Raw genomic sequence first — 18,831 nt, 5'->3', positions numbered from 1 at the left:
AAGAAGCATATTAGAGTGGGAGGGCACAGGGGAGGAGCAGTTTGGAGGGAGGGTCAGAACACGTTGGAGGATTGGCAGCATAGAGAAGAAGGGAGAATAAAAAAAGCATGGCATTGTTTACGGGATAGTCTGAGTAAGTGAAGGAGGGCTGAAGATTGAATACATCAATAAGGCATAAAGAAGAATAGGGAATGCTGGAAATATTCAGCTCTGGCAGCATCTGTGGGGATGTCCATCTCATCCCTCCACAGATGCTACCAGACCTGCTGAATATTTCCAGCATTTCCTGATTTTATTTCTGATTTCCAGCAATAGCCCGACTGAGGGCAGAGCACTGTGACACATACCATCTGCTTGGGTCAAAGGGATAGTATGTTGTGACTTGTATTGAGGGTCGATCCTATTGGCGTTGGGTGATGAGCATGCTTTGTGAGCCTGGATGGTGCTCTCTAATACTGATGTTGCAGCAGAAGTAGAGTTCCAGAAGGGTACAGACCAGCTAAGGATTAACATAAAGTGGTGTCAGCATGTTACCATAAGCACAGGGTTGCCAGGCTCAAAACACAATGCTGTGTATTCAAGGGCAGAGGAAAGTGTGCACAGCAGAGGGCAGTCTTGTCTGATCAAGATTAGCATATGGCCCATTATCCACAATTATTACCAGTCAAGCATGTTAGCATTTGTTGCACTAAAGGAAATAGAGCACAGGAGCTAGGGCAGAACACATTATTTTGCTGGAGGAACTGGTGCATCAATTAGGTGCAGTGGAATTTAGCATCAATGAACTGGTCCAGGGGTGACATCTCTCTATTACATTAACAGTGTTTGAGACACTTAAGATTTATGGCCACTGGTCAGCGTCCCAGATTCCGTGCAGCAGAGGCAGATAGTTACCTTTCTTGAAACCCAAAAGAAAATGCAAATTTACCCATTATCCCATCTTGTGATATTATTTTGCCAGGATACAAATGTAGCTATGAAATGTTATTAGCTTTCACAATATTCTTCACTATCTTTAAAACTGGATGATTGAAGTGGAATATTTAAAATTCCATTTGTTTAGAGTTCCCCTTTCTGATTTCTGATAAAAAGGCCTGTTATTGTGTCCTGAAATAGTAATGTACAGTTGTATAATTTGGAAAAGAATTTTTAAAGTTGCTAATGACCTATACTAGAATTGCTGCTTGGATGTAGTGTGTTGCTCTAAGCTTTGAATTAGGGCAGTGAAATGATTGTGCAGAAAATTCACATTTCAGTAATTTTGCAATCAAGATTCTCTCGAGGGAAATTACCCAAAGATTACCAGCTTAGGAATTTTATTTCTCTGCATTGGCCTCTATTGTAGTTGGAAGTTTCAAGGATAAACAATAGTTGTGAGGCATATAGTGATACTTTATGGCACACTGTACATCTGTTTACATGTAAATGATGTCCTTGTAAAATTATTAAGAATAATGCACAAAGAGGTTAATACCCTTTTTTGAGGATAACAGCATTGAGATGTTAAAACTATCCTGACAGCATTAAGTAATAGACACCATGACTTTTATTTCTAAAGAAAATACTGTATGTGAACATATAAATAAAACAGGGAGGGATTATACGGCAGCATTCTGATAGAAGATTTAGGTATGCTAAACCACAGCAGGAAATCTCATCGTTTATAATTGTAATTTACAAAACATTTTAAAGCATGGAATATGAAAAGCAATTTGATTCATTAAGCCATACCATGTACAATTTACCTCAACTTAAGTGGAATTATATCTTGAAGTATCTTTTATGTATTGGTTTTCTTCTGCTTGAGCACTTTTGCGTTGCTGGATATGGGTGGCCTCTGCTGATGGTTGTGCACTGTGAAGTTGATAAATAGTTGTGTCTATACTCGGGCACTGATAATTTTAATACTTTCACTGCAATTTTATCAGTAGATGGGATAAAGTACTTACTGTAAGATAAACAAGAATGAGATTAAGACCACAGTCTAAAGTTGAGGATCAGATGCGATTGTAGACTGTTTGTTTGAGGTTAACTCTTATGGTTTATAATGAATCTCAATTAGACTAGAACTAGAATGGTTTTCACTATTGCACAATATATGTAAATACCTACTTTCACTGTGGTTAAAGCTTTATTTTGTGTAATTTATTTACACCTATATCACACGATTTAAAAAGTCACAGCAGTGCACTGGAGTTTCCAACTCGTACTAATTGCTCCTGACTCTCATACCTGTAAATGATCATGGAGCAGTCCTAGGCCACTCATGGACTGTCCTGTATGTGATCAAATAGGTCTGCATGCTAACAAATCTTGTTGGGGTGGTGTGGAGCATGAGAAATCATTTGTAAAATTTAAGAATATCTTCTAGCTGGAATTTTAATTTTTTCAAATACAATTCTGTCAGGGAAAATATCTTGCAATGAAAATATGCTTTTTTTTTGTATTTGTTTTGTAGAACATTCTCATTTGATTTCAGTGGATGTTTTCATGAGCGTTTTTTTTATTTTAAATGACAGCGAAAAGCCAAGTTCAACGTATTAAACTGTACAGTGTCTTAACATTAGTAGTGGTAATTTAGCTATCTAAGACTTACAAAGCACAGAACTAAATAGATTGGATTGATAATCTGAAAAGGTCTGTTTCTTGTTAAGCCACTACTAGTGAATGTTATTTCGTGCCACATTGTGCAGCTTTTGGTTTTAAAAATAACCATTTCATCTATGGGTGTTTTTTTTTTTGCAAAATAATTTACAAGTATGATGCTAGAACTGAGAGGTTACAACTATCAGGAAATCCTGAACAGTCTGGGGCTCTTTTCTCTGGAAATGAGGAAACTGTGAGGTGGCCTATAAGGGTCTTTAAAATTGTGAAGGGGTTTGATAGGGTAGATGTAGAGACCTTTCCACTCTGTGGCGAATGCAAACTAGGGGTCATAAATATGAGATGGCCACTAATGAATCAAGTAAGGAATTAAGAAGAAACTTCTTTACCTTGGGAGTGGATTGAATGTGAAACGTTTTGGAATATTAAGTGGTTGTAGTGAATAATATAAATGCATTTAAATGGAAGCTAGGTAAATACACGAGGGAGAACAAATAGAAGGATATGCTGCTCAGGTTAGATGAATTAGGGTAGGAAGAGGCTTGTGTGGGGCATAAACATTGGCACAGACCAGTTGGGCTGAATATTTCTGTGCAGTAAATTTTATGTAGAAAAAGATTGACGTCTGAAGTAACTGTTGAACATTATATTCCACATCAATTCTTAGTATTATCTGGGCAGCTAATGTTTGAGAAGGACACCTGGACAGGGAGAAATCTGGTGATCGAAGATTTAGTGAGCAAGCCAACAAGACCAGTTAAGAAAACTGGGATAAGCATGATAGAGAAATTAATATTGACTAGAATGAGGGATGTGCTGCCAAGTGAGAGAATTAAAGGGATGTGACAAGATTGTGGCAAAAATTGGTCTGTCCTTTTAGATGTTTGATGATCAGACTGGGACCATGAAAATGGTTGAGTGAAAGAAAAGCCGTTGATCTTGAATCATGTGTGATGTTTCGATACATCATGGCCCCTGTGGTGACCATGTATCTTGTTAACATGGTGAATTAATATATTGATGAAAACATGTTTTGCACTAGTAGAATATTGAACGAATGTTTGCAGCTTTGTAAGAGTTGAGAGCCAAAATTGGTAGTACAGCTGCGCTGAGCTATTTGCTTAGTTCCTGGTAGCAAGTTAGTGAAACTGGGAGAGGCTGCAGGATCGGATATGGGTGTGTGGGACCCAAAAGAAGACAAAATAACAAAAATAGGTTTAAAAAGCGCAGTGGTTAGCACCGCAGCCTCACGGCTCCAGTGACCTGGGTTCAGTTCTCTGTACTGCCTGTGTGAAGTTTGCAAGTTCTCCCTGTGATCGGGTGGGTTTCTGCCGGGTGCTCTGGTTTCCTCCCACAGCTAAAGACTTGCAGGTTGATAGGTAAATTGGCCATTGTAAATTGCCTCTAGTGTAGGTAGGTGGTAGGAGAATGGTGGGGTTGTGGTAGGGAATATGGGATTGATGTAGGATTAGTATAAATGGGTGGTTGTTGGTCGGCACAGACTCGGTGGGCTGAAGGGCCTGTTTCAGTGCTGCATCTCTAAATAAATAAATATATAATGTATCAAGAGATTTATTTATTTCCTATTTTTAGGAAAAGTGTTACTTAGGGGTCATATTCAAGGTGGATGCTGATATTGCTGCATATATCCTTTAAACACAATAGTGGGATGGAAAAAAAGGGAGATATTGTCAGCTGTGAAAGATTCTGTTGTCTGCCCATCCTCTTTCTCATAAAGTTTTATTGTGATGGGAAGGAAGAGTGGTAACCTGAGATAAACAGAATAGATTTAAATATGTAAATCAGCTAGATAAAACTGATCTTTCTGAATGTATTTATACTATTTTGGCTTAATCTATTGTGTGTGCGTGTGTTTCGTTTCTCAAGGTGAAGGATAGTAACTGCAGTATTTAAATGCAGACAGCATTGCATCTTCAAAGGTCATATTGCTAGCCTCAGCTGTCGAACAAAATGCTTTAAATCTAGTATTCGGACAAATATATTGTTTACAATAACTTACCAAACTTTATGCAGCCAGACATGGAAAACAAAACAAAAACATAAATTTTAGCTTATAAAATTTGGATAGTATTTCTATCAATAATTAGCTTAAAATGGCTAATGTGACGTTATTTGTCTATTCAGATGTTGTTCATTAATTTTGCTTACAATAAAGCGCAGTTCTTTTAATTTTTTTCCAGACTATAGCCAGTCTAATCATTTTCTTAAATTTGTTCTTGGGATGTTGGCAAGGCTAGCAAGGCCACATTTATTGATCATCCCTAGTTTCCCTAAGAAGGTGGTGGTCTTTTGCCTTCTGGATATTGGATCAACTGGACCCTCCTCTTGATGTTGTTGAGCTTCCTGAGTGGCAGTGTGAATCCACCTAATGAGGTGAGTGATAAGCATTCCTTTACACACCTGGCGAGCGTTATGGAGAGGTTTTTCAGGGCCATTAAGTGAGTTGTTCATTGCAGACTACCCAGATTCTGCCCTCCTCTTGTTAGTCATATTATTGATATTGCTGATGCAGTTGATCATCCAGGAATACCTGAAACTCGCTGCACACAAGGGTGGTCGAAGTGGATACTATCAATGATTGCAAAAGGAAATTGGATGGGCACTTGAAGGAAATAAACTTGCAGGGCTACGGGGATCGAGTGGCGGAATGGGACTGATTGGATTGGTCTGCGGAGAGCAGGCATGGGCTTGATGGGCCAAATAGCCTCCTTCTGTGCCGTAAATGGCTGTGACTCCAGATCAGCTCTGCTGACTGGTGATCTCTAGAACGTTGATAGTGAAGTTCAGGGGAGGTGGTTTGGCCTTTTCTTTTTGGATTGGTCAGTGTCTGGTGGTGTGAGTATTACATGCCACTTGGCAGTACAAGTCTGAATATTGTCCTGGTCTTGCAGTATGCTGGTTTAGGCTGCTTCATTATAGGAGGAATTGTGAATGAAGTTGCATGCTGTGGAATTATCAGCGAACTGTCCCACTTCTGACCTTGTGTTGGAGCGAAGTCATTGATAAAGCAGCTGAAGATGTTTGGGTCAAGGACGCTGCTGGTGCAACTCCTGCAGCAATGTCCTGGGGCTGTGATGATTGGCTTTCAACAATCACGGGCATCTTTACATTAAGTACAACTACAGTCACAGGAAGGTTTTTCCCTTGACTGTGCCCCCCCCAGCATTGACCTCAGTTTTACTAGGGGTTCTTGGTGCCATACTAGGTCGAATGCTGCCTTGATGTTGAGGGAAGCTACTTTTGCCTTTCTTCTGGCATGTGTTGAAAAATAACAGCTACAGTATTGTATCCAGGTAAATGAACATATCATAATTCTTGAATTTGCCAATCTGTGTATTGGAGGCATTTAGAAATGACTACATGACTTGTGTCCCAGTTTAAACACTCAACTTTTCTGATTCTTTTTGTCAATCTATTTTCTCCCTTTCTCTGCTTTACCATTGATAGCAGATTCTTCAACCATTCTGAGCCTAGATTCTGAAATTCTCTTTGTAAACCCATCCTGTTTGCTAATCTCTCCCATTTTCAACAACCCTGTTGAGACTGGTCAACCTTTCTTTTGTTCATCTCCCTTTCCCCAAATTGCTCCATCTGCTGTTCAGTGTCTATTTCCCCCTCCCTTGTAAAGCACCATGTGATGTTTTGCTTTTTAAACATGATATGTAAGTCGTACTGTATTCTAATAAGACAGTTTGCATATGCAAATTAATATTTCGTCCCTGACACCCATACAGTTTGCTGTCGCAGTGCATTTTACAGCATCTGCTATTATTTAGACTTGCCCTTGCATGTTTAGGTTTCCAATTTTTTTGTGTGACAAGTCGCTGAAAGTGCGAGCTGATAATGACATTGAGGGAAACTGGGCACCTGGGGCCTGAGTGAATGGGGCAAATAATTGTGTATCTCCTTAACCAATCAGATTGAAGGATTGTGAAATAAACCGCGCAAGGACTGTGCAGGAAATGTAAATTAGAATGAGTGAATTCGATGTCAAGTCAGGTACTGAAAGAGAAATAAAGGAAAGAATGATCAGATTGAGAGAGAGAGATAGAAAAAGAGAATGAAAAAGTTAAAATTAAGTTTAAAATTTTACATTAACATCTACAACAACAATTAATTTCTGAAGGAAGCAAACTCCACTCTTGACGTTTTTGGTGTCAGAGAGGTTGATTGGCAGTAATTAACTGTTTTAACTTGGTTAAAAGGGTGCTTGTGCTTGAAATGACCAGACTTAACTGTGTCTTATGAGTTTAGTTTGTATCTACTAAGCAAATATAGCAACTTTACGCCATTCAATGCATTTCAGTGAGACAGAAGGTAAGGTGCCATTTTAGCAAAGTTAATGGTAGAGTGGTGCAACTGAGGCAGCAACCTTTGGATATCTCGCATTTAACCAGGCGTTTGCCCTCCCTTGAAGTTGCTGTACCATTTGTCTATAAATAACAGTAAGTGCTGCTAGCCCAGCCATTACTTTTATAGCAAATTATGACGCAATAATCATCTGTTTCTGAAGGCTTTGCATATATCTCAGGCCAATTTTCCCTGGTACAGAACCAATGTTGAACTTGGAGTCAAAAAGCTTTGCAATAGAGGGTTCAATATGGATTGTATTTATTCATTTGAAAGGCCCAGGGATTCAAGTGAGTTGTCAAAGATCGAGGTAGTGGCAACAGTTGTACCTGCCACTAAGGTTAGTGAGTTTACCACTTTTTTTTTTAAAGCCAATAACAAAGGAATAGATGAAAGGAATGAATAGTCCCATTGTATGGGGCTTTCCAACCACCACATGTACAATAAGCCAATATAATCTCTCTTGATAACACTGATTTATCCAGTAATAGCTCAATTAAGTACTTTTTTCAGGTGGGTGGTGGAGGAGGAAAATAACAGACACCAAGTAGTTGCTGTTTAGATGCTCTGTTCATGTTGCAGCACAAATGGGAACTGTTTCTATGGAAATGTGGCACTTTGATGGGGGTGTTGACGGGTGTTTGAGAGCCTGATCTATCCTATCCATGGTGGCACTCCTGAAGGTGTTTGGCCATATCTGAATTAACAGCATGCAGATCTAGACTATGAAGTGGATGGAAGACTGCTTAGAAATGGTGAGAAGAGATAACAGAAGCTTATCTGTTCATGCACTTCAGGTCTAGAGGTCCCACTGAGATATTCCAGCTGAGCCATAATATGAAGGCAGTGAAAATTAGCCCCTGGATGAAGCAGCAGAGCTAACTCCTGCTGACTCTGCACAATAAGAGCAGCTTGATTCTTGACAAGGCTCCAAATACTGATGAACGGCTCCTGAGGGAATACTTGGGCCAATTGACTTGAGAGAAACATCAGATGAGGATAAAGTCACATCTAGGATCTAGAATAAAAGCAAAATACTGCGGATGCTGGAAATCTGAAATAAAAACAAGAAATGCTGGAACCACTCAGCAGGTCTGGCAGCATCTGTGAAAAGAGAAGCAGAGTTAACATTTCGGGTCAGTGACCCTTCACTCTGCTTCTCTTTTCACAGATGCTGCCAGACCTGCTGAGTGGTTCCAGCATTTCTTGTTTTTATCTAGGATCTAGAAACCTTGGAGGAATATTGGAAAACTGGGTTATGCTGAAGGAAGCTCACTGACATCTGTCCACTATAGAGAACCAGTTGCCATCCAGCCAAACAAAATGAGACTCTGACCCAGTAAGATGTTGAGTAGCCCAGGGCTGAATGACCCTGCAGCATAGGCCAAAAACTCTGCAAGCCATCAGAACTATAGGCAAATAATGACCTTTTAGGGAAAGAAATCTGCCATCCTCACCTAGTCTGGCCCATATGTGACTCCAGACCCACAGCAATGTGATTGGATCTGAAATGGCCTAGCGAGCCACTCAGTTGCATTAAACCACAACAAAGTGTAAGAAAAGGAATGAAACTAGACAGACCACCCGGCATTGACCTAGGCACCAGAAACGACAATGGCAAACCCAGCCCTGTCTACCTACAAGGTCCTCCTTACTAACATCTGAGGGCTTGTGCCAAAATTGGGAGAGCTGCCCCACAGACTAGTCAAGCAACAGCCTGACATAGTCATACTCACGCAGTCATACCTTTACAATGTACCTGACACCAGCATTACTATCCCTGGGTATGTCCTGTCCCACTGACAAGACAGACCCAGCAGAGGTAGTGGCACAGTGGTATACAGTCAGGCGGGAGTTTCCCTGTGAGTCCTCAAAATTGACTGCACCCCATGAAGCCTCACGGCATCAGGTCACACATAGGCAAGGAAACCACCTGCTGATTACCACCTCTTGCACCCCCCTTGTTGGCTGCTGAATTAGTGCTTCTCCATGTTGAGCACCAATTGGAAGAAGCACTAAGGGTAGCAAGGGCAAAGAATGTACTCTGGGTGGGGGACTTCAATGTCCATCACCAAGAGTGGCTCGGTAGCACCACCACTACTGACTGAGCTGGCTGAATCCTAAAGGACATAGCGGCTAGACAGGGTCTGTGGCAGGTGATGAAGGAACCAACAAGAGGGAAAAACCTACTTGACCTCATCCTCCCCAGTCTACCTGTCGCATGACAATATTGGTAAGAGTGACCACCCCACAGTCCTTGTGGAAATGACGTCCCGCCTTCACATTGAGGACACCCACCATTGTGTTGTGTGGCATTACCGCTGTACTAAATGGGATAGATTACAAACCGATCTAGCAACTAAAAACTGGGTATTCATGAGGCTCTGTGGGGTATCAGCAGCAGCAGAATTATATTCAACCATAATCTGTAACCTTATGGCCCGGTATGTTCCCCACCCTACCATTACCATCAAGCTGGGGGACCAACCCTGGTTCAATGAAGAGTGCAGGGGGGCATGCCAGGAGCAGCACCAGGCATACCTAAAAATAAGGTGTCAGCCTGGTGAAGGATTACCTGCATGCCAAACAGTGGAAGCAGCATGTACTAGACCGGGCTAAGCGCTCCCACAATGAACACATCAGTATTAAGCTCTGCAGTCCTGCCACATGCAGCCGTGAATGGTGGTGGACAATTAAACAACTAACAGAAGGAGGAAACTCCACAAATATCCCCATCCTCAATGATGGGGGAACCCAGCACATCAGTGCAAAAGACAAGGCTGAAGCATTTGCAATAATCTTCAGCCAGAAGTGCCAAGTGGATGATCCATCTTGTCCTCCTCCTGAGGTCCCCAGCTTCACAGATGCCAGTCTTCAGCCAATCCAATTTCACTCGGCATGGGATCAAGAAACTGCTGAAGGCACTGGATGCTGCAAAGGCTATGGGCCCTGACAATAATCCAGCAATAGTACTGAAGACTTGTGCTCCAGAGCTAGCTGTTCCAGTGCAGCTACAACACTGGCATCTACACAGCAATGTGGAAAATTGCCTAGGCATGTTCTGTACACAAACACCATGACAAATCCAATTTGACCAATTACCGCCCTATCAGTCTACTCTCAATCATCAGTAAAGTGATGGAAGGGGTCGTTGACAGTGCCATCAAGTGGCACTTGCTCAGCAGTAACCTGCTCACTGATGATCAGTTTGGATTCTGCCAGGGACACTCAGCTCCTGACCTCTTTATAGCCTTGGACAAAAGAGCTGAATTCCAGAGATGAGAGTGACTGCCCTTGACATTAGGGCAGCATTTGACTGAGTATGGCATCAAGGACCCCTAGCAAAACTGGTCAATGGGAATCTGGGGGGGGCGGGGGGGAGACACTCTCTTCGCTGGTTGGAGTCATACCTAGCACAAAGGAAGATGGTTGTGATTGTTGGAGGTCCGTCATCTCCGTCCCAGGGCATCACTGCAGGAGTTCCTCAGGGTAGTGTCCTAAGTCCTACCATCTTCAGCTGCTTCATCAGTGACCTTCCCTCCTCATCAGGTCAGAAGTGGGGATTATCATTCAACAAAGCACATTGGCGTGACACCTCCCCACCATGTGAAATGAAATGTGATGATAGGAACATTTCATTGAGGCCGCAAATTAAAAAGAAGGGTAGCAGGGATAATCCAGGTAATTATAGACCGGTGAGCCTGACGTCAGTGGTAGGGAAGCTGCTGGAGAAGATACTGAGGGATAGGATCTCTTCCCATCTGGAAGAAAATGGGCTCATCAGTGATAGGCAACATGGTTTTGTGCAGGGAAGGTCATGTCTTACCAACTTAATAGAATTCTTTGAGGAAGTGACAAAGTTGATTGATGAGGGAAGGGCTGTAGATGTCATATACATGGACTTCAGTAAGGCGTTTGATAAGGTTCCCCATGGTAGGCTGATGGAGAAAGTGAAGGCGCATGGGGTCCAAGGTGTACTAGCTAGATGGATAAAGAACTGGCTGGGCAACAGGAGACAGAGAGTAGCAGTGGAAGGGAGTTTCTCAAAATGGAGACGTGTGACCAGTGGTGTTCCACAGGGATCTGTGCTGGGACCACTGTTGTTTGTGATATACATAAATGATTTGGAGGAAAGTATAGGTGGTCTGATTAGCAAGTTTGCAGACGACACTAAGATTGGTGGAGTAGCAGATAGTGAAGGGGACTGTCCGAGAATACAGCAGAATATAGATAGACTGGAGAGTTGGGCAGAGAAATGGCAGATGGAGTTCAATCAGGGCAAATGCGAGGTGATGCATTTTGGAAGATCCAATTCAAGAGTGAACTATTCAGTAAATGGAAAAGTTCTGGGGAAAATTGCTGTACCGAGAGATTTGGGTGTTCAGGTCCATTGTTTCCTGAAGGTGGCAACGCAGGTCAATAGAGTGGTCAAGAAGGCATACGGCATGCTTTCCTTCATCGGACGGGGTATTGAGTACAAGAGTTGGCAGGTCATGTTACAGTTGTATAAGACTTTAGTTCGGCCACATTTGGAATACTGCGTGCAGTTCTGGTCGCCACATTACCAAAAGGATGTAGATGCTTTGGAGAGGGTGCAGAGGAGTTTCACCAGGATGTTGCCTGGTATGGAGGGCGCTAGCTATGAAGAGAGGTTGAGTAGATTAGGATTATTTTCATTAGAAAGACGGAGGTTGAGGGGGGGACCTGATTGAGGTGTATAAAATCATGAGAGGTATAGACAGGGTGGATAGCAAGAAGCTTTTTCCCAGAGTGGGGAATTCAATTACAAGGGGACACGAGTTCAAAGTGAAAGGGGAAAAGTTTAGGGGGGATATGCGTGGAAAGTTCTTTACGCAGAGGGTGGTGGGTGCATGGAACGCATTGCCAGCGGAGGTGGTAGACGCGGGCACGATAGCGTCTTTTAAGATGTATCTAGACCGATACATGAATGGGCAGGAAGTAAAGAGATACAGACCCTTAGAAAATAGGCGACAGGTTTAGATAGAGGATCTGGATCGGCGCAGGCTTGGAGGGCCGAAGGGCCTGTTCCTGTGCTGTAATTTTCTTTGTTCTTTGTGTATACACACACACTCATCAGTCTCACTGTTATGGCTATACTCTTTTTTTTTCATCCAGGATTGGACAGGAGCACAACTGGGGGACTGCAACTGCTCTGACTGGGCTCAGTCAGCTTGTGCTCCAGCATATACTGAATTTCTCGTGTATTTCTACAATACCTTCCTTTTCCAGTTTCTCTATCAGTGAACTCAACCCTGGATTCAAAGTTCTTCATAACTTTGAAGTTCATCCAGTGCTTTTTGGATATGGTTTTTCCTGTGCTCCGCCAGGCCAACAGCTTGCTTTGCAGAGCACTTTGCAAACCAATTGTCACCTAGTAAAACAGTGACTTCATTTGTGTGGATTAGCTGTCCTGGCATAAATGCAAGTGGGCTAAATGGCACCATAACAACATAAGACAAGTTTTAGCCTGCCTTGAAGTGCTTCATAGTCATTTTGTATTTTAACCCAGTGCTGGATTTTTTTTTTTCCTTGCAGCTTGAGACCAACTATCAATTTCATCCTTTTTTGTTATTCATTCATGGGATGTGGGCGTCGCTGGCTAGGCCAGCATTTGTTGCCCATCCCTAATTGCCCTTGAGAAGGTGGTGGTGAGCTGCCTTCTTGAACTGCTGCAGTCCATGTGAGGTAGGTATACCCACAGTGCTGTTAGGAAGGGAGTTCCAGGATTTTGACCCAGCGACAGTGGAGGAACGGCGATATAGTTCCAAGTCAGGATGGTGTGTGATTTGGACGGGAACCTGCAGGTGGTAGTGTTCCCATGCATTTGCTGCCCTTGTCTTTCTAGGTGGTACAGGTCGCAGGTTTGGAAGGTGCTGTCTAAGGAGCCTTTGGTGCACTGCTGCAGTGCATCTTGTAGATAGTACACACTGCTGCCACTGTGCATTGGTGGTGGATGGGTTGCCTATGAAGTGGGCTGCTTTGTCCTGAATGGTGTTGTTGGAGCTGCACCCAACCAGGCAAGTGGAGAGTATTCCATCACACTCCTGAATTGTGCCTTGTAGATGGTGGACAGGCTTTGGGGGAAGTCAGGAGGTGAGTTACTTTCTGCAGGATTCCTAGCCTCTGACCTGCTCTTGTAGCCACAGTATTTATATGGCTACTCCAGTTCAGTTTCTGGTCGGTGGTAGCCCCTAGGATGTTGATAGTGGGGGATTCAGTGTTGGTAATGCCATTGAATGTCAAGTGGCGATGGTTAGATTCTCTCTTGTTGGAGATGGTCATTGCCTGGCACTTGTGTGGCGCCATTGTTCTGCATCTCTTCCTGTTGTTCCAGTTCATTGAGCCTGGCCCACAATTCCTCCTCAGTTAGGATACTTGACCTGCAATTACCACCACCATCACCACCCTCCAAATCTGCCACAAAAACCTTTTCTGGGCTTGAGGTTTGCCTTTGGCTTATGAGCTGTTATGTGGGTCCCTTCAGAATTTCTAACTTTAATTTCTAGGTCTTCAGTCTGAATTTCCTTCCAAACCTGGGTCAGTTTCCTGGGGCCTAGGCGATCGAGATTTTGTTTTATGGGAGGGTTTTATCCTATATTCACATTGTGTTGGTTGAGGGTTGTGCACCCTAGTTTGTCCCTGCAGATCCCTCTTAAATGCTGTGAGCAGCCTTGTTAGGTTTCCTCTCTGTTCTGCGTTTAAATAGGAGAGTACGGTGTCTAATCTCCCTAGCATTTCCATGTTGGTTAACCAGACGGTAGGGGGTTCGATTTGGGAATCCTTCAGGCCTCCCTCTAGCTCGGCCTCATTGTCCCTTTCACCCTCTTTCCTGACTGCCTGACAGACCTGTGCTTGTTTACAGCAGTGTGTACCATCTACAAGATACAGTTTTAACATGTGGCACAGCCTTTGCTTTTTCCTATGATATGGGGTGTCAATTATATAATTCACCTGGTTAATTCTCTTTCTTACTCTGTATGGACCACTGAACCAAGCTTTCGGTGGTTCTCCCTATATTGGTAATAGTGCTAACACATGGTGTCTGGGCTGAAATGTTCTTTCCTTGGCATGTTTATCCACCTGTCTTTTCATAGTTGTCTGGGAGGTTTTTAGGTGTTACTGAGCCACCGCACAGGCTCTCATGAGCCGTTCTCAGAACATGGAGATGTCGTCTAATAGGAAAGATTTGTCCCTGTGTCCCAAAAAACCCTCCTTGTTTAGTTTTAGAGAACCTCTCACCTCGTGTCCATAAACTAATTCGAAGAAACTAAAGCCAGTGGATTTATTGGGTGAGTCCCTGGTAGCAAACAGAAGAAATCCCAGCCCTTTGTCCCAGTCATGGTGGTATTCATAGCCGTATGCCCTGATCATTATCTTTAGGGTCTGGTAGTACCTCTCCAAAGCCCCTTATGACTGTAGGTGATAAGCTGTGGACCTTAGCTGGGTTATGCCCAGATTACCCATTACCTTTTTGAAAAATACTGGACATAAAATTTGTGCCCCAGACCGATTGATTCTCAGCAGGCAGCCCATCTCGGGTGAAGAATTAGGTTAGCCCTTCCACCACTACCTTGGCAGAGATAGTTCTTGGAGGGATAGCCTCTGGAAATTGAGTCGCCACACCCATAATGATGAGAAAATACTGGTAGCCCCCTTCTGTTTTTGACAGGGGCTCCACGCTGTTGAACGGTTCCCTAAATGCCGATCTGGGAACTCGGGGTGCAGGTTTTATTGCAGGTTGAGGCTTCCCCACAACCTGGCACGTGTGGCAAGTCTTACAGAACTCCAGCACATCTTTGTGGAGTTTTGGCCAGTGAAAATGCTGTTTTATGCAGGCTTGGGTTTTTCTGATACCAATGTCCAGCCATTGGAATCTTGTAGGCTATTCTCAATATTTCCCTATGGTACCTCGGTGGCACAACTACCTGGTGAACCACTGTCCACTCTTTGTCTGCAGGTCTGTGAGGAGGTCTCTACTTCCTCATCACCTCATCCTTGAAATAGTAGCACTCTTGAACTCCCTCTGCTTCAGCTTCACTTTGGGCAGTCGTTGCTAACCTTTTTAACCCTGGGTCGGCTTGCTGAGGCTCGACCAAGGAAGACCTGTTTAACCCATCCTTTGGGTCCTCTAACTTCCCAAAGAAGGTTTCAAATAACTGGACAGTAGGGTCATCTGCCTGCAGTGTCAGTTCAGCGTCCTCTGATGGAGCTTGTTTGGCCATGGACCAGGTCATCACACAGTCAGGAAAAATGTCGGGGACCTTTTCCTGTAACTGCTCTGTCTCCCTGTCCTCTTTTTTTTTTTGGTGTCTCTAAAACCACTGGGGAAGCTACCATATTCTCCCCCGCCAGATCATTACCCAGGAGCTGGTCGACCCCATCCACAAGTAAACTAAGGCCTATCTCACGGTTACTGGTCCTGAAACAAGGTTGCACTCCAGGTGCACCTGGTATAAAGATATGGGCATATACTTTCCTCTAACATTCAATGCACACTCTGGGTGGAAAGGTCATGCCTTTTCTCAGTAGAAGAGATTGGGTGGCCCCGTATCCCTAAGTATGATTATGGGCAGGCTTGCCTCACTTGAAGGGTATGGGATCACTTTTCCTCTGGGTGCAAAATCCTGCTAACTCTCAGGGATTTTTAAGTTTTCCCACACTCTCAGCGGTAGTTTTACTGCTGCAGTTAAAGCCACAGCCTGGTCTGCTGTGCTTTCCATCAGGACCCCTTTTTCCTGCACTGGTCTGGTGTACCCTGACTCATCCTATGGGTTTTCCCTGTAACTTCCAGTAGTTAGCTCGAAGGTGACCTGCCTTGTTACACGGAAACATATAGACTTTCGGGCGTCATTCCTGTTCTCAGCACCTTTTTCTTTTTGGCTTCAGGAGGGGCCCCTGTGTTTCCAGCTCTCCATTCTCATGGCTGTTCATCCTCCTATCACCCTTCCACCTTCTATCCTTTTTCAGGTTTTTGGAGGACTAAGGAAGGGTTTCCCTTGGGGGAAGGATTGTGAATAAGTGTATAATCATCAGCCAGGATTGCTGCTTGCCTGACTCTTGAAACCTTTTGTTCCTCCACATAATTTCTCATGGAAAGGGGAAGTGAGTTTTTGAACTCCTCGAGGAGGATTGCCTGTGTGAGGTTTTCATAGGTGGACTGTATCTTGAGTGCCATATCCACTGGTCAAAAGCAAGCTGCTTAACCTTTCAAACTTGAGGTAAGTTTGTTTGGGCTGCTTTTGGAGAGTTCAGAATTTTTGGCGGTACACCTGCGATACTAGCTCACATGCACTCAGGATAGCATTTTTATTCATTCATCATGAGCTCTCATCAGGCAACAGTCAATAAACCTCCTGGGCTTTTCCTGTTGGTTTGCTTTGCAATAGCAGTGCCCTGCTCTCTGCTGGCCACTTCAGCTGTTTTGTAAGTTTTTCAAAAGAGACAAAAAATGCTTCCTCACCCCCCCCCCTCATTGAACTTTGGCATCAACTGGGAGAACTTTAAGAACTCGGCACCCGGTCCTGATCTAGGGGTAGTTCCCTCACTTGCGGTTCCTTCACTGGGTACATTGGGTCTTCCTCTATTCAGTTCAAGCTGCCTTAACTACCTTTGGAAAGCCCTTTTTCCCTTTCCTGGAATTCTCTCTCTTGCTCCTTCTGGAATTCTAATTCTAGTCTTCTCTGTTCTAGTTGTACCCTAGCTAATGTTACTTTGTCTGATTCATATTCTATACCTGTCTCTGGTTCTTCAGTGTCAATTTTAAAATGGTTGGCCACAAGTTTTAGGATTTCAGGCTTCCTAGCTTTTGGACAGATAGTAATCTCTTAACTGCCCAGCTACATTCCTCTACTCTACAACAGATAGGGCTTTTAACATGGCCCAAGTTACTTCACTCTGTTCTAGGAAGGTACTGGCCTTGAATGTAGACATTTTAGTACTCTAGTACTGAAAACCTGCATTGAAACGATCAGTTTAGTTTCCCGCTTCCTATTTCCCATTTGTCTTTGGGTTTGATCTCCGACGTGAGCCCCCAGATTTCTGTTATGTTCATGTGAGGAGGGGTCGAAGGGCTTCCCTTTTTTCCCTCTCCTTGTTTGACTACAACAGGTTTAATTGTTTTTTAAAGTGGATGTGCTGCCCAATTCAGTAGGTGTTTTAATTGGTTCTTGTTATGATCATAGCAAGTAAGCAATTGGACAGGTTTTCTTGAGTTTAACAAAGAAAGAGGCTACCTTTATTGAACCTAAACTGAACTAATGAAAATAATAAACTACGTGCCAACTTTTGCTCACACAGATACATACACTCACATATGCTCACACTAGAGGTTTACACACAGACGCACACAAATAGGTTAGAGTGGGGTCAGGTAGATTGGCTGAGTTAGAGTCCATAGAAAAAAGGGGTATACAGTCTGTTGCATTTGGTGTTTCGGCTGGCTTCTAGCTGAATTCGGTGGTCCTGAGACTTTTAGTTTGAGGTAGATGACTGGTTTGGTGGTTCTCTTGGAGACAGTGATGCAGATGATTTCCTCCAACGGGGTTTCTGATTGTAGCTGGCATATGCAAAGATGGTCAGTCAACAAGCAGGATTTGAAAGCTATCAAGCTGGAATAAGAGAGAGAGAGACAGACCTCCACTTGGGTATGTACATGTCAGAGTCCAGAAGCTTCTCCTTCTCTCTGCTGCAGAAAGGCACAAACTTAAAACCACAGATGGGGAGCGGCTTGTCACATGACAGTCACTCAATGATTCAAACATAATAGTTAACAGTATTTCTCTCTTTCTAAAAAGAACAGGTAGTTCCCTTAAACTTTCTGGATCTTGGTTATTGCTGGAAAATGAACAGACATTTTGCCTCCATTTCTCTCAGTTTTTACAATGTAGGATACAGTGTTGCAAATTAGGTGGCCATTCTTAGCTGCCAGCAAAGTCATGCTTTTAGGTGTTCTATTTAAATGTCTTTTTAAAAAAAAATTCAGATCTCCAGTCAGTGGATTAAAGAAAATTATCATTCAACAAAGCACATTGGCGTGATGTTTATAAATCGACTAACACTGTTATAAGTGATTTTATACATGCAATTATGCACATACTTAATTCACACACAATGTGAGGAAAGCACCCCATATTATAACATCTATACATCCTGTGCAATCTTCATTATCTACTCTTAACTGCAAATTGGTGGAATTTTGAGTCCCCATATTGCAGTCTTACACATGGGATGCATCAATCCACAATGCAGGAAAATAAAGTCAAGTACCATACAATTTAGAAACACATCATGTAATTTTGATGACTATTGTAAGGTTTTGTTGCATGAAAATGTTAGCATTCAATCATAAAGGCAGATAATTGAAATACAGATAATAGACGTTCCACTCTATACCTATATTGTATAAATCACATTAATTTCAAAATGTGTGATCAATCAGGGAGCCTGCCATTTGTCATCTGTCATTTGTCATGACAGAAGACCCACAGTCACAGAAAAATTGGAACAGATCCCCTCTCTAATTTGTATGTACTGTACATGCGTACACTATATAGACTAGAGGCGAGAACAGAATGTGTCCGCCACATATCCTATAAGGCCGGCCCTGCCCAGTGCTCAATTTTGTGGACACCCTGGAAAGTGTTTATGGACACCCAGTGGTCCATGGACTCCATTTTCAGAACCACTGGCATAGAGCATGGACATGTAGCTTGCAGCAATTTAACTGAACCTGCTATAGCAGAGTGATAAGCTTCCAAAGTTGACCAATTCTTGACCTTGACTGCCCTCGTATTCTTAAGTTAACATAACTCCCTTAACTGTTATTGTCCTTAATTT

General features: G+C 43.0%; 1 protein-coding gene across 1 annotated transcript in view; it reads left to right on the top strand.

Moving 5' to 3' along the window:
- The window catches only part of dlgap2a (discs, large (Drosophila) homolog-associated protein 2a), a 1,214,142-nt gene that overhangs the window by 788 nt on the left and 1,194,523 nt on the right, over positions 1-18,831 (top strand). The gene's annotated exons all lie outside the window — the stretch shown is intronic.

Source organism: Heterodontus francisci, chromosome 3 (assembly GCF_036365525.1).
Source record: "Heterodontus francisci isolate sHetFra1 chromosome 3, sHetFra1.hap1, whole genome shotgun sequence".
Classification (NCBI taxonomy): Eukaryota; Metazoa; Chordata; class Chondrichthyes; order Heterodontiformes; family Heterodontidae; genus Heterodontus; species Heterodontus francisci.
The sequence above is the reverse complement of the archived record's forward strand: the minus strand, read 5'-3'. Positions and strand labels throughout refer to the sequence as shown.